Below are 11,851 nucleotides of genomic sequence, written 5' to 3'. Positions count from 1 at the left end.
TACTTGCCCTTCACTTCATCTATTATTTCTTCCCTCTGTCAGTCTGGTTCGACGGCAGTTGAACCGGTAGCAAAAGGAGCCTTTAAAAAAATTTTTAGGCTTTTAACACATGTAGGATATGAACACTGAGACAACCCTACACACACAGACAAACAATTGGAAATTCAGACAATAGGTACTGTATATTTATTTAAATTTCAAACTCCTAGCAGATGCTGTCATCGCAAGTGACAAAAAAAACAAATCTTAAAAGGACACATAGTTGCTGGTTAACCCACGCTGGTATCCAGATGATCGGTCCTACCACCACTGTGCCACTCTGGTGTCTGCTCAGCAGTAGCTGAGATTTTGGACAGAGAGAGACATTCACTTGTGTCACTTGGGCAACAGGGGTTTGTTTACAGCCATTTCATTTGAGCTCTCTCAGTGTAATAATACTCCCTTGAACAAACCGCTCAATACAGGCTCCTCTCTGACTGTGCTGTTGTCCTCCCACATCCATCCCTCCCACTGGCGAGCGCTCAATGGGGACATTTTCAGTTGCCTGGCATTTCGAATCAAGGGGCACAATGAATAGAATGAAACATAATATAGAGGCAGATTTTAAGGAATGTGACAATGAAAGAAGTATTTTCTCTGACCTATAAGCATGCAAGCTCTCCTTTTAGAGTTAACAGTCTGGTAGTTGGAGCTGAACGCTATATGTCAGCAACGTACTGATCTGAATATTAAAAAATATTAATTTTAAAATTATTATTTTAATAATTTTTATTTTAATATATTTTTTTTTTTTTTTTTAATATTTTTTTTTTTTTTTTTTTTTTTTTTTTTTTTTTTTTTTTTTTTTTTTTTTTTTTTTTTTTTTTTTTTTTTTTTTTTTTTTTTTTTTTTTTTTTTTTTTTTTTTTTTTTTTTTTTTTTTTTTTTTTTTTTTTTTTTTTTTTTTTTTTTTTTGTGTGTGTGCGCGTTAAAGTGAGAAGCCCAGGAATAAAATAGAAAGAAGGGATGGAGTGGAAGAGGAACATGACTAAAGTAATAGAGGGGGGGGGAGTTGCAGTTGTATTGTGAGGAAGCGCATTTAAGAAGAAAGAGAATGGATGAGGGGAAGCCCAATGTCTTAAAGACAGAAAACACAAAAGGGAAAAGAACTAAGGTCGACTGGACTTACAGATGAAAGGATAAGCCTGTATAGTGACAGTCATGGATGTTTTTTTTTAATGTGGGAACTCTCAGCTGGACCAAAAAGGTAGATTAATGCTGAACATTTTTGTTCATAATGCATAATAACAGATCAGCTATGAGATGTTTTTTTTTTCAAGTAAAAGCATTGCTCTAAGTGAAATGTTTCCATGTTTCTAATTCCGTGTAAGCCTAAAGCATTAAGCACTAAAGCAATTTTTTGTTTAAGAAATTAAATTTCCTGCTCTTTGGTAACATGACAGAAGATCACACTGTGTGGAAACTTAATCCACCATAACAGCTATGGGCATTATACTGTTTACAAGTGTTGTAATCAAATTTGAAGCTGGAAAGGAAAATCATGAAGAATCCACTCGTGATGCACTGAGATTTGTGTTCCTGAGTTGCATTTTAAATCACATTTGGGGTTGTAGATGACACTCTTTATTCCATTTGTTGGCCTACACTAATATATATAATGTATGTATATATATATATATATATATATATATATATAGTGAACCTCCAATGTATTTTTTAATTACACTGCCAGCCCAGCACTATTGAATTGAATTTACATTGATTGGGATTAATTAAGCATGGAAATATGTGAAACCTGTAATAGAGAATCAGGTTTCAAGAAATTGTAACTTAAAATGGCTGTTGCATGTCGATGAAATTGTAGTTGTATTTTTGAAATATTTATTAGTAGACGACACAATTAAACGCTTAATTATAGGCCATTTACTCAAATTTCGATCCCAGTAAATAATTGACCTCGACGTGATTTGAACACGCAACCTTCTGATCTGGAGTCAGACGCGCTACCGTTGCGCCACGAGGTCACATATTTCATCCAAGGAACAACCACTATACTCGTCTGGTGTGATTCATTTATGTCCACTCTGGTGCGTCGTTCTGAATATTTGAGAAAATGTTTGTCTTCTCCATCGTAAGCTTACACACACCAATTCTTTTTTTGTCTAAACATAAAAGAAAAGACACAACTCATTGTGCATCTCAGATATGTAACGTGTAATTTTAAATGTTTAATTAGTTAGATTTAGATCTTGTAGGACCGAAAGTGTTTTTGCTCTCAGCCGCGTGGCTTCATTGAGAGTGTGTCCTAATTTTCAGAAGAAGCGCAAAAGGTGACATCACAGAGATACATAGTCATTTTATTGTATGCTATGAAAGTGTACGTGTTCCTATTGTTCCATCCAGTAAAATATTAAGATGCTTTTGGCGACTTAGTCCCCGGTCAGTCACTAGATGGTGCAATTTAAGAGAAGTTAGTTGGTTTCGGATTTGGTACATCCACACATCCAGAACAGAGCCGCCATGAAGGTCCAGTCCAAAATAACAGTTGAACCTTAGATGTAAGCAGTAGATAAGTGAAGTAACACGTTATTCGATTTGGACTAAAGGAATGCAACTTATAGCTTGAGGAATTTTAAATCGTATCACTATGGCAGTCACACTAGTGATTTCTGATTTCTGTATTATGCTCCATATAAATGGAATAGCCTGCCGTTTCAAATGAAAGTGAACTGCCTGATTCCATTTAATCACTTTAAATGTCTTCTTTATGAAGCCATGTATTCTGAATGTACATGTGCACTTTGAGTATTTTAACATTCTGTAACGTTATGTGTGTACTGTGTATTGCAACTGTATATTGTATATTAATTACTATGTTCAGTAATTGTATATGTATTGTAATTTTATATGGCATGTAATCAGGGTGTCATTGGAAATGAGAGCTTGCTCTCATTGGCCCTCCCTAAATAAATAAAGGTGATATAGAAGTATATACACTCACCTAAAGGATTATTAGGAACACCGTACTAATGCCGTGTTTGACCCCCTTTTGCCTTCAGAACTGCCTTAATTCTTTGTGGCATTGATTCAACAAGGTGCTGGAAGCATTCTTTAGAAATGTTGGCCCATAATGGCCCATAATGATAGGATAGCATGTTGCAGTTGATGGAGATTTGTGGGATGCACATCCAGGGCACAAAGCTCCTGTTCCACCACATCCCAAAGATGTTCTATTGGGTTGAGATCTGGTGACTGTGGGGGCCATTTTAGGACAGTGAACTCATTGTCATGTTCAAGAAACCAATTTGAAATTATTCGAGCTTTGTGACATGGTGCATTTTCCTGCTGGAAGTAGCCATCAGAAGATGGGTACATGGTGGTCATAAAGGGATGGACATGGTCAGAAACAATGTTCAGGTAGGCTGTGGCATTTAAACGATGCCCAATTGGTACTAAGGGGCCTAAAGTGTGCCAAGAAAACATCCCCCACACCATTACACCACCACCAGCAGCCTGGCCAGTGGTAACAAGGCATGACGGATCCATGTTCTCATTCTGTTTACGCCAAATTCTGACTCTACCATCTGAATGTCTCAACAGAAATCGAGACTCATCAGACCAGACAACATTTTTACAGTCTTCAACTGTCCAATTTTCCAAGCTCGTGCAAATTGTAGCCCCTCTTTCCTATTTTTAGTGGAGATGAGTGGTACCCGGTGGGGTCTTCTGCTGGTGTAGCCCATCCGCCTCAAGGTTGTGCGTGTTGTGGCTTCACAAATGCTTTGCTGCTTACCTCGGTTGTAACCAGTGGTTATTTGAGTCCAAGTTGATCTTCTATCAGCTGGAATCAGTCGGCCCATTCTCCTCTGACCTCTAGCATCAACAAGGCATTTTGGCCCCCCAGGACGGCAGCATCCTGGATGTTTTTACTTTTTCAGACCATTCTTTGTAAACCCTAGAAATGGTTGTGCGTGAAAATCACAGTCACTGAGCAGATTGGGAAATACTCAAACCAGCCCATCTGGCACCAACAACCATGCCACGCTCAAAGTTGCTTAGATCACCTTTCGTTCTCATTCTGACATTAAGTTTAGAGTTCAGGAGATTGTCTAGACCTGGACCACACAACTAAATGCATTGAAGCAGCTGCAATGTGATTGGTTGATTAGATAATCGCATTAACGAGAAATCTTACAGGTGTTCCTAATAATCCTTTAGGTGAGTGTATATGGCGTAGTTGTTCTTGTTCATGGTCCCACTACACAATCCAAGAAGAACTAAATCTGTAAATTAATCTGTAAAATATGGAAAAAACAAAACACAAATTCCAGAATTCTTGTGTATTCTCAGTGTCATAAATATGTGCTATTTTTCATAATTAAGATGCTTCCAGGTCTGTCTGCTAATCCCAGCTGTTTTCTGCATAAGAAGGAAGAAGAGCATCTGGAGAATCTGGGACACTTACCAACTCACCTTCATCAGTGACCAGGCTGTTAATAGCAGAATGGATCGGTAAGTGCACACAAAAGATGTAAAATCTGTGTTGTTGTTTTTGTTTGCACTCATTTAGCATTATCTGTTGTTGGCCATATATTGTAAAAAGGTAACATCGCCAAGCTGAAACTGCCTTCCATAACTTAAAATATTCTTTAGTTCTCTCACAGGGTTTGCTGTCATCAATAAACCAGTAATATTCATCAGTCACCATTCATCAGTCAAGCTCAGTGCTGTTATTTATGTCCTTCCTGCTCTAGCTGTAGCCGTTCTGATTAGGATGCATGCTGTTTTCTGTCTACACTGATGAGATGGCCTTAAACGTCAGGGCACATTGATTAGCTGGGTAAATGTCACATTGTTGCCAGCAAGGTGAATGAATGGCGATGCTGTCCATATTTTATATGTATTTTCCATCCAATTGTTTTATATCGCTGATTTTATACACTCCAGATTTCCTTTCTCTCAATCAAAGAAAGTCAGCAGGTTATCTGGACAGAGAGATGAAAGCATGGGATTCTGTCTAAATTCTGCATGTCACTCTTAGACTGTCTCTTTTGCAGGAAGCACCTAATTGGGTTTAAAGGGGAAGGGTGTAATGTTTGTGGTGTATCATCTGGGGTTGGTTTGGCTAAGTCAATTGTTTAAGGTCATAGAAGTGTGGCAGTAACAGTTTAAGCAGGAAGATGTGTGTGCATGTCAGTTTGCATTTGTTTTGTTACTGGATAACACAAGAAAGACCAGGTTTACCTATTTAGGAAATGTGCAAATGTGTGCTGAAGTTTATGTTGAGTTAGCAACCGCAATCTGTGTGTATTCAGTGTCTAATTTACTGAAACAGCAGTTTATCATGCAAATGTTAAATGTGTCACAATTCTTATTCTTGCTTTCTGGAAACAGAATAAAAAGTCAAATACATCCAGCTTATACCGCCTCCCCCACATACCTCACTGCTGCAGCAGCCAAAGCTCCATTACAGCCTGATTCTCAGGCTACTCTCCCACAACTAACAACAATCTGTCCACATTCACAGGGGTTTAGCCCAATTTAAAATCCATCTAAGATGTGATCTACCACCTAGCTGAAAGTCAAATCATACAGCTAATGAAAGATTGTTGTGTGCAGATTTTGGGACAGAAAGCATACTCTACTTTATTTGCGTGGTGGCATTATGTTAAACCATTTTATGATACTCTTAAAGAACAGAAGTTAGCTTCTTGTTTCTGAATATGAAGATTGGGACCTGTAGTTAAGGGACCATGCCAGAGGTTTTGCATATTTGAGCCAGTTACCTGCACATTATCTACTGACCATTTTGCCAAAGCATGCCAAAGTGTACCAAAGCGCCATTTTTACCCACCTTCCAGATTCACAGTTTTCCATTCATTTCAGTATGACAATCAACTCATGCAGTCTTCCTTGAAACAAAGAAACCATCACATTTAACACTATGAGAGTTTTTTTTTGTCATATTATATTTAAAAAATATTTTCTCTTGCAGTATTTGGCCTATTCTCTTCAGTCAACAAATAGATGTCTGCATGCTGAGTCAAAAGCTTGTCTATACCTGGAGGGTTTTCTAAACCTGTACAGAGACCAGCTTTTATCATTTGCTGGTCAGGGATGAGAAGCTAACTTGACTTTTTCAGAGAGAGAGAGAGAGAGAGAGAGAGAGAGAGAGAGAGAGAGAGAGAGAGAGAGAAGCCATCTGTGTGTTCTGCTGCACTGGATGCAGTCTCCATGGCAACATGGTGCTCCCGCGGTAAAATCATGGGAAGTTGGTTTGGTCCCCACCCCCTTGTGCATGCACACAGGCCCACTTATAAGTAATTTGAAACCCCACTATTACAATGTTCCTGTCCATACACTTGGCTGTTACATCCCCTCTTTACCACTTTATTTTCTCCACTGCCCCCAGATCTAAATGATAGACAAACTTAACAACATTGTGGGTTATACTTGAGAAGAACTTGAACCCTGTGTCCCTAAACACCCATATACTTTCCCTATTTAATGCACTCACTTTCTTTCTGTCTCTCTTTTTTTACACAACTCCATCAGCCATTGTATCTCCCCTTTAAGCTGCTCCTTTATCTTCTTAGCTGTCAATTATTCCAGTTCCCAGAAGGATTTTTGGAATTTATCTCTCTTGTTCCTCCCATCAGCTACCCTGCACCTGTGTGTAAGAGAGAAAAGAGTGATAGACTTGGTTGCCTTTTCTGTTTATCAGACTCCCATTCTCTTATATGAAGCATCACCCATTTCTGTTTGACAGTTTGGGCTTTTCTCATTCTCGTTACACACAACAACAACAACAACAACAACAACAACAAAATAGATAGATAGACAGGAGAAGTAAAGGAGAGTGAGGGCAGGCATTGAAAACATTTTATGTCTCTTTGTTGCCATCTCTCCTTCACTCTGCTCATCTCTTACACTATTGGTCTATCCAGCCCCCTCCCATTTTCACACCAGCCAGTCAGCTTGTACAATCTCTCTGTATCTCTTGCCTCCCTAAGAGCCTCTCTCTCTCTCTCTCTCTCTCTCTCTCTCTCTCTCTCTCTCTCTCTCTCTCTCTTTCTCTCTCTCTCTCTCTCTCTCCCTCTCTTTCTCTTAGTCACTCGCCCTCCCGCTAGCCCACACATACATGCGTTAAAACCATATCCTGAGCACACACACACACACACACACACACACACACGCATACACAACCCCTACTGCCTCCCTCCCTAGACTCTGTGTGAGGTGCTTTTTGCTTCGGCGATGTCAGGTTTTGTGGAAGGATACCATTCCCTGTGGAGGAGAGCGCGCTGAAACTTCCTTGCACCTCTCCTTCATCTGTCAGGAACCTGCTGTAAGTAAATCTTCTGTCTTTCATGCCATCCCCACTGTGTGCCAGCACTCATTCCTTCATCCTCCACTATTTCCCTCTTACATCTTTCTCCCTTTGGCAGAGGGTGTAAGCCTTTCCTCCTCTCAAGTCTCCCTCTCTCCGCTCTATCCCTCTCTCCTGTTGGAAGCATACACCCAATGTTGTCTGTATGCAAACTAATGCCGCAGGCCATTTGCTGGCCTATGAAGGGTTTGTACTGTGCAGCAATATTTGCTGCTTGTATGTGAGACACTCTCTGTGAGGCTGACCTGACTGTGATTATAGGTGAGTGGGGAGATAGATAGGCTGCAGTTATCTGTGCTGGATAGATGGTTTGGTGATATTCTGATGTGACTGCACACTGGGGGACACTCAAAGTAATGGTTTGTGGCTTGATGCAGTATGTTTTTAAAAAGCGTTTACTGTTTGCATTGAATATGTAATAACTGTGATGAGAGCTGAAAAGGATGCACACAATGAAATTTCCACAACCTGTCAGTCCCAGAACAACCTTTCAGAACTCCTAGTATCAATAATGCATTGACATCAAGCCTAAAGCAAGACTGTTTTACTTAGTAACGTTTGCCTTTAGTCTGTCAGTAAAATGGGTTTTAGGAGGTTTAAACCTAATCTTTCAACAGCTTCAAACTTTGGTCTCATGCTGTAATCTGAAGATACAGTTGATGATGTTGTGAGCAGAAACCTTACTTTGTCCTCAAGCATATGATTTGAATAGAACTCAAACAAGATAAGACACTGAGGGACTCAGTAGATGATGACAACAGAATATGCACTCTTGTAAATGTATGTGTAGAAGGGATGGGATATTGATCAAGAACATTTTTTAAAAAGGTCAACTAGTGATCCAGGGGCACCTCTGGTCGCTGTAGGGGGAAGTGGAGACTGGAATGTCCAGCTGGCATGGGAGGAATGTCACCGGAGCTGCATGGGAGGGATGAGAGTCAGTCGAAGAGAGATGTAAACTTCCACTGAATGATTAACTGAATGGTCGCCAATACTGTAACTACAGGATTTTTTGCCCCATTTGTGTCAGAACTGCCATAGGTGCGCTATGCATGGATTATCAGCTTACTTGATGCACATGCTAAATCAGGTATCCTTCAACAACCAGTGCAGCAATTGATAATAGGAGAGATGTGGAGCAAAGTTTTAATAATGCCTTTATGCCTTTGTGCAATTATGCTTACTCTTGCATCCAAATGGCTTTTTCTTGTTATGGCATTCACACACACACACACACACACACACACACACACACACACACACACACACACACACACACACACACACACACACACACACACACACTGAATATTACATATTTCTGTAAATTAATGAGAGATAAGAGATGCCCATCTAGCACCATGACAAATGATGTGACTCCAGCAGTAATAAACCGTTTGTCGTGACAGTTGTAATCTCTAAGTGCGTGTGTGTGTGTGTGTGTGTGTATATGCGCGTGTGTGTGTGTGTGTGTGTGACAGTGTGCTACTCCCTTCGTACTCCTCGCATACTTGATCAGCCCTTAGGTGATTGTGTTGCCATGGGTAACGGCAACATAATTCCTCCTCCACTCTGAACTGTCAAGCAAATGTTTGTGCAAGTCTATGTTTATGCTTCATGACAAACTTTTACTTTGGTACAGTGTCAAACAAGTACAGCTCAAACTCATTAATTCTAAGTTTTAACTTTGTGAAATATAAATAAAGCCTTAAAGCTACGTAGAGGAGTTCCACTGAGAGATGCAACAGCAGAGAAATTAAATGTTATTTCTATGTGCAACAGCTTTAGTGAGGATTCTGTAAGAGCCTGACGAGGTTAATTGTTATTACCCTCTGCTGTAAAACCTGTGGCCAAAGTGGCGTTAATGGTTCTTTTATTTGACTGTATTTCAGTTTATATTGATTTTTCCAAACTTCCACCTCCAACTTTCCCAAAACCATGCTAGACTCAGCTATAACATTACTCAGTTTGTTAGTTTCTACAGATGCCAAACTCAAACTGCATCGTTAAAGTGGCCAATAAGAGCATTGTGTTTGGGTTAACAGCTTATTTATTCTATATTACCGTAGGTGTCACATTTTTCAATTTATATGTGCATTGTATTTAATGTCTTATTTTACACACAGTTTTGTATTTTTTTTCATGTGCATTTATGCTTCACTTGGTCATTTTTTTTCTCCCTCTGGGACAAAAAAAACCCTGATGTTTAAGCTTCTTTGGCTGATCATAGGAGATTCTGCAGGCACAGTTGTTTTCTGACAGAAACATCACTTGTAGAATCTTGTCCCTTGTTTGGTTGTAAAATAAGTGCTTAGATTTGCGCAAATGTACAGTATTTATGTGTGGAATAAATATGAGTGCATGTGTGTGCTTTGGCCGTGGGCATACAGGTTTTCCAAAGCATATTCAACCATGTTTACTTTGTATTGTGATGGAGCGAGCCATGTGGTGAAGGCTTAGTGACTGAGCTGAGAGATGCAGTCATGTTGGATATATTTAGATAGATCCCTCAGGGAGGCTCAGTAATAGCACTGGCCATATTGTGCCATTTCTTGAGCCTTTCATATAACTTCAGGAATAAAGAAACTATTGTTTTACCCAGTTAATTCCATTTATAAATTCAGTTAAACATTTTGTCAAAGAGAAATTGCTTTGGAGACTGATTTTACAGTTAAAACTATCGCAATACACTAAAAAGGTCATATGTATGTGGCATGTTTTCTTTCTTTTTAACCATTTTTGTCACTGTGTTCTCCATCCATGTTTGCAATTCTGACCTTTATAGTAAAACAGAGATTTGTGTATTTATGCTTCATTCTTTATGAGCTATGATCTAAAGGTCCAAAGAAGAAGATATTCAGCATACCAATTGGCATTATATAACAGTTATGTGACAGAGGAAATGTCAAGCTATTGTTTTACATAAATACAACTAAAGGACAGATTAGTAACACTCACTGATCTGTTAAAACAATGTACTATTGATGTTCACTGTCTTGATAGTAATCAGCGAAGCAGTCATGTGTTGGTTAATGTCTTCTTAAAGGACACACACCCGCCCTCTTATGCACTGTATGCATGTCCAGCAGGCCTGTTTAGATGTCAGCATTTGCACTGAATGTTTGTATGAAAAATGATAGCCATAAACATAAAGAGTGCTCCTGTATACCACTCTTTTCTAAGAATAGAAATGCAGTCAGGCAAAAGAGAAAAGCAACAGATTTGATATGCCCTCTACCTAATTCTATCAGTATCTGTGTGTGGGGAAATACTGATTTTGTTGTCTGTGTTCATTATTTTCTTCTGTCGACATGCCTCTGTGGTAACGATGTGAAGCTAGAGTTGTGTACACCTGCATGTGTCTGTGTGTGTTCACGTGTGCTTGCGTGCTGGAGTGTGAGCCGTGTGTTAATATGCTGATACAGGCAGTTCCTATGACACATTCCTGCCCAGCTTGGCTCAGATCAGGCAAGCTGATAATTTTAGCAGTGCTTATGTCAGTCATTCCCGCTGTGTGTGTGGACAGCAAAGAGTAGGTACCACTCCTCGACATTTGTCATCCACTACATCATCCTTGCCAGAGGACTATACGGGATAAATGTGTGTGTTGTAACGCGTTAGTCAGCAGACAGGCCTCCCTGTATTTCTGCTCTGCCAGCAGCAATCTGGTGTTTCAAGCAGACTGACTACAAGACAAGCAACGTTGAATTTGACATCACAAATGTGTGGTCAGTATGTGATTTTCTTATTTTAGATAGAAGTAGCGCTTGTAAAATCCAGTGTAGTACAGTCAAAAAACACTACCTTTGTGAAACTTTTAGCGTTCAGTTTGGGTCCAGATGGCATCAGAGAGGTGCTGATTCAACTCGGTCATTTTGAGGAGTTGTTCAGGCCACACTACCTACAGTAGTTCTCCTGGTTCATGGGCAGAGGTTAATAGAAGTGCGTATCACAAATCCATTAGTCTATATCCAAGACGTTCCACTTCCGGGATTGCTTCGGTGGCGCAGGAAATTCCGCCGCATGTGTGTATATTTCCTTCTGCTTTCTTTTTTGTTGGAATTTTAAACTCCGGTGGATTCATGAGGACTATGGTTAACTGTTCCTCAGATCTCTGCATTGTAAATTGTGACAGCTAGCTAGACTATCTGTTCAATCAGAGTTTTCTCTCACATGACTATTTTGCAGTTGCTCTGTCCAGTGCTTAGCACCGCCCATGACGATTGTGATTGGTTTAAAGAAATGTCAATAAACCAGAGCATGTTTTTCTCCCATCATGTAATGCTGTGTGGTGGAGCCAGACCCTCCTCCGCTCCGCAGCATGTGGAGATTCTGGCAAAGCAGGACTACAAATCCGCTGACCTGTCTGCATGGTTAACAAATGATGGAATTTCTAATCTCCTTAAGTAAATGAATTTCCACCCTGTCAGGAATCAAAGCCGTAATGCACATTTTTGATTCA

The 11,851-nt window shown here is 39.7% G+C and overlaps 1 protein-coding gene and 1 non-coding gene across 4 annotated transcripts in view; one reads left to right on the top strand and one right to left on the bottom strand.

The window, feature by feature from the left end:
- Positions 1-1,951: 1,951 nt before the first annotated feature.
- On the bottom strand, positions 1,952-2,023 carry trnaw-cca. Its single transcript has one exon. It is a non-coding gene; the product is annotated as a tRNA-Trp (tRNA).
- A 2,469-nt stretch (positions 2,024-4,492) lies between these two features.
- trim3b (tripartite motif containing 3b) overlaps positions 4,493-11,851 on the top strand; it is a 32,414-nt gene continuing 25,055 nt past the window's right edge. Inside the window, exon 1 of one of the 3 annotated variants that reach the window (XM_039778550.1) lies at positions 4,493-4,511. The gene's annotated coding sequence lies outside the window, so the exon portion shown is untranslated. Of the gene's footprint in view, positions 4,512-7,097; positions 7,348-11,051; positions 11,118-11,851 lie in introns of those variants that run through there. The other 2 variants (XM_039778548.1, XM_039778551.1) reach the window with 2 other exon arrangements.

The sequence above is a fragment of the Perca fluviatilis genome, chromosome 16, assembly GCF_010015445.1.
Source record: "Perca fluviatilis chromosome 16, GENO_Pfluv_1.0, whole genome shotgun sequence".
Classification (NCBI taxonomy): domain Eukaryota; kingdom Metazoa; phylum Chordata; class Actinopteri; order Perciformes; family Percidae; genus Perca; species Perca fluviatilis.
The sequence above is the reverse complement of the archived record's forward strand: the minus strand, read 5'-3'. Positions and strand labels throughout refer to the sequence as shown.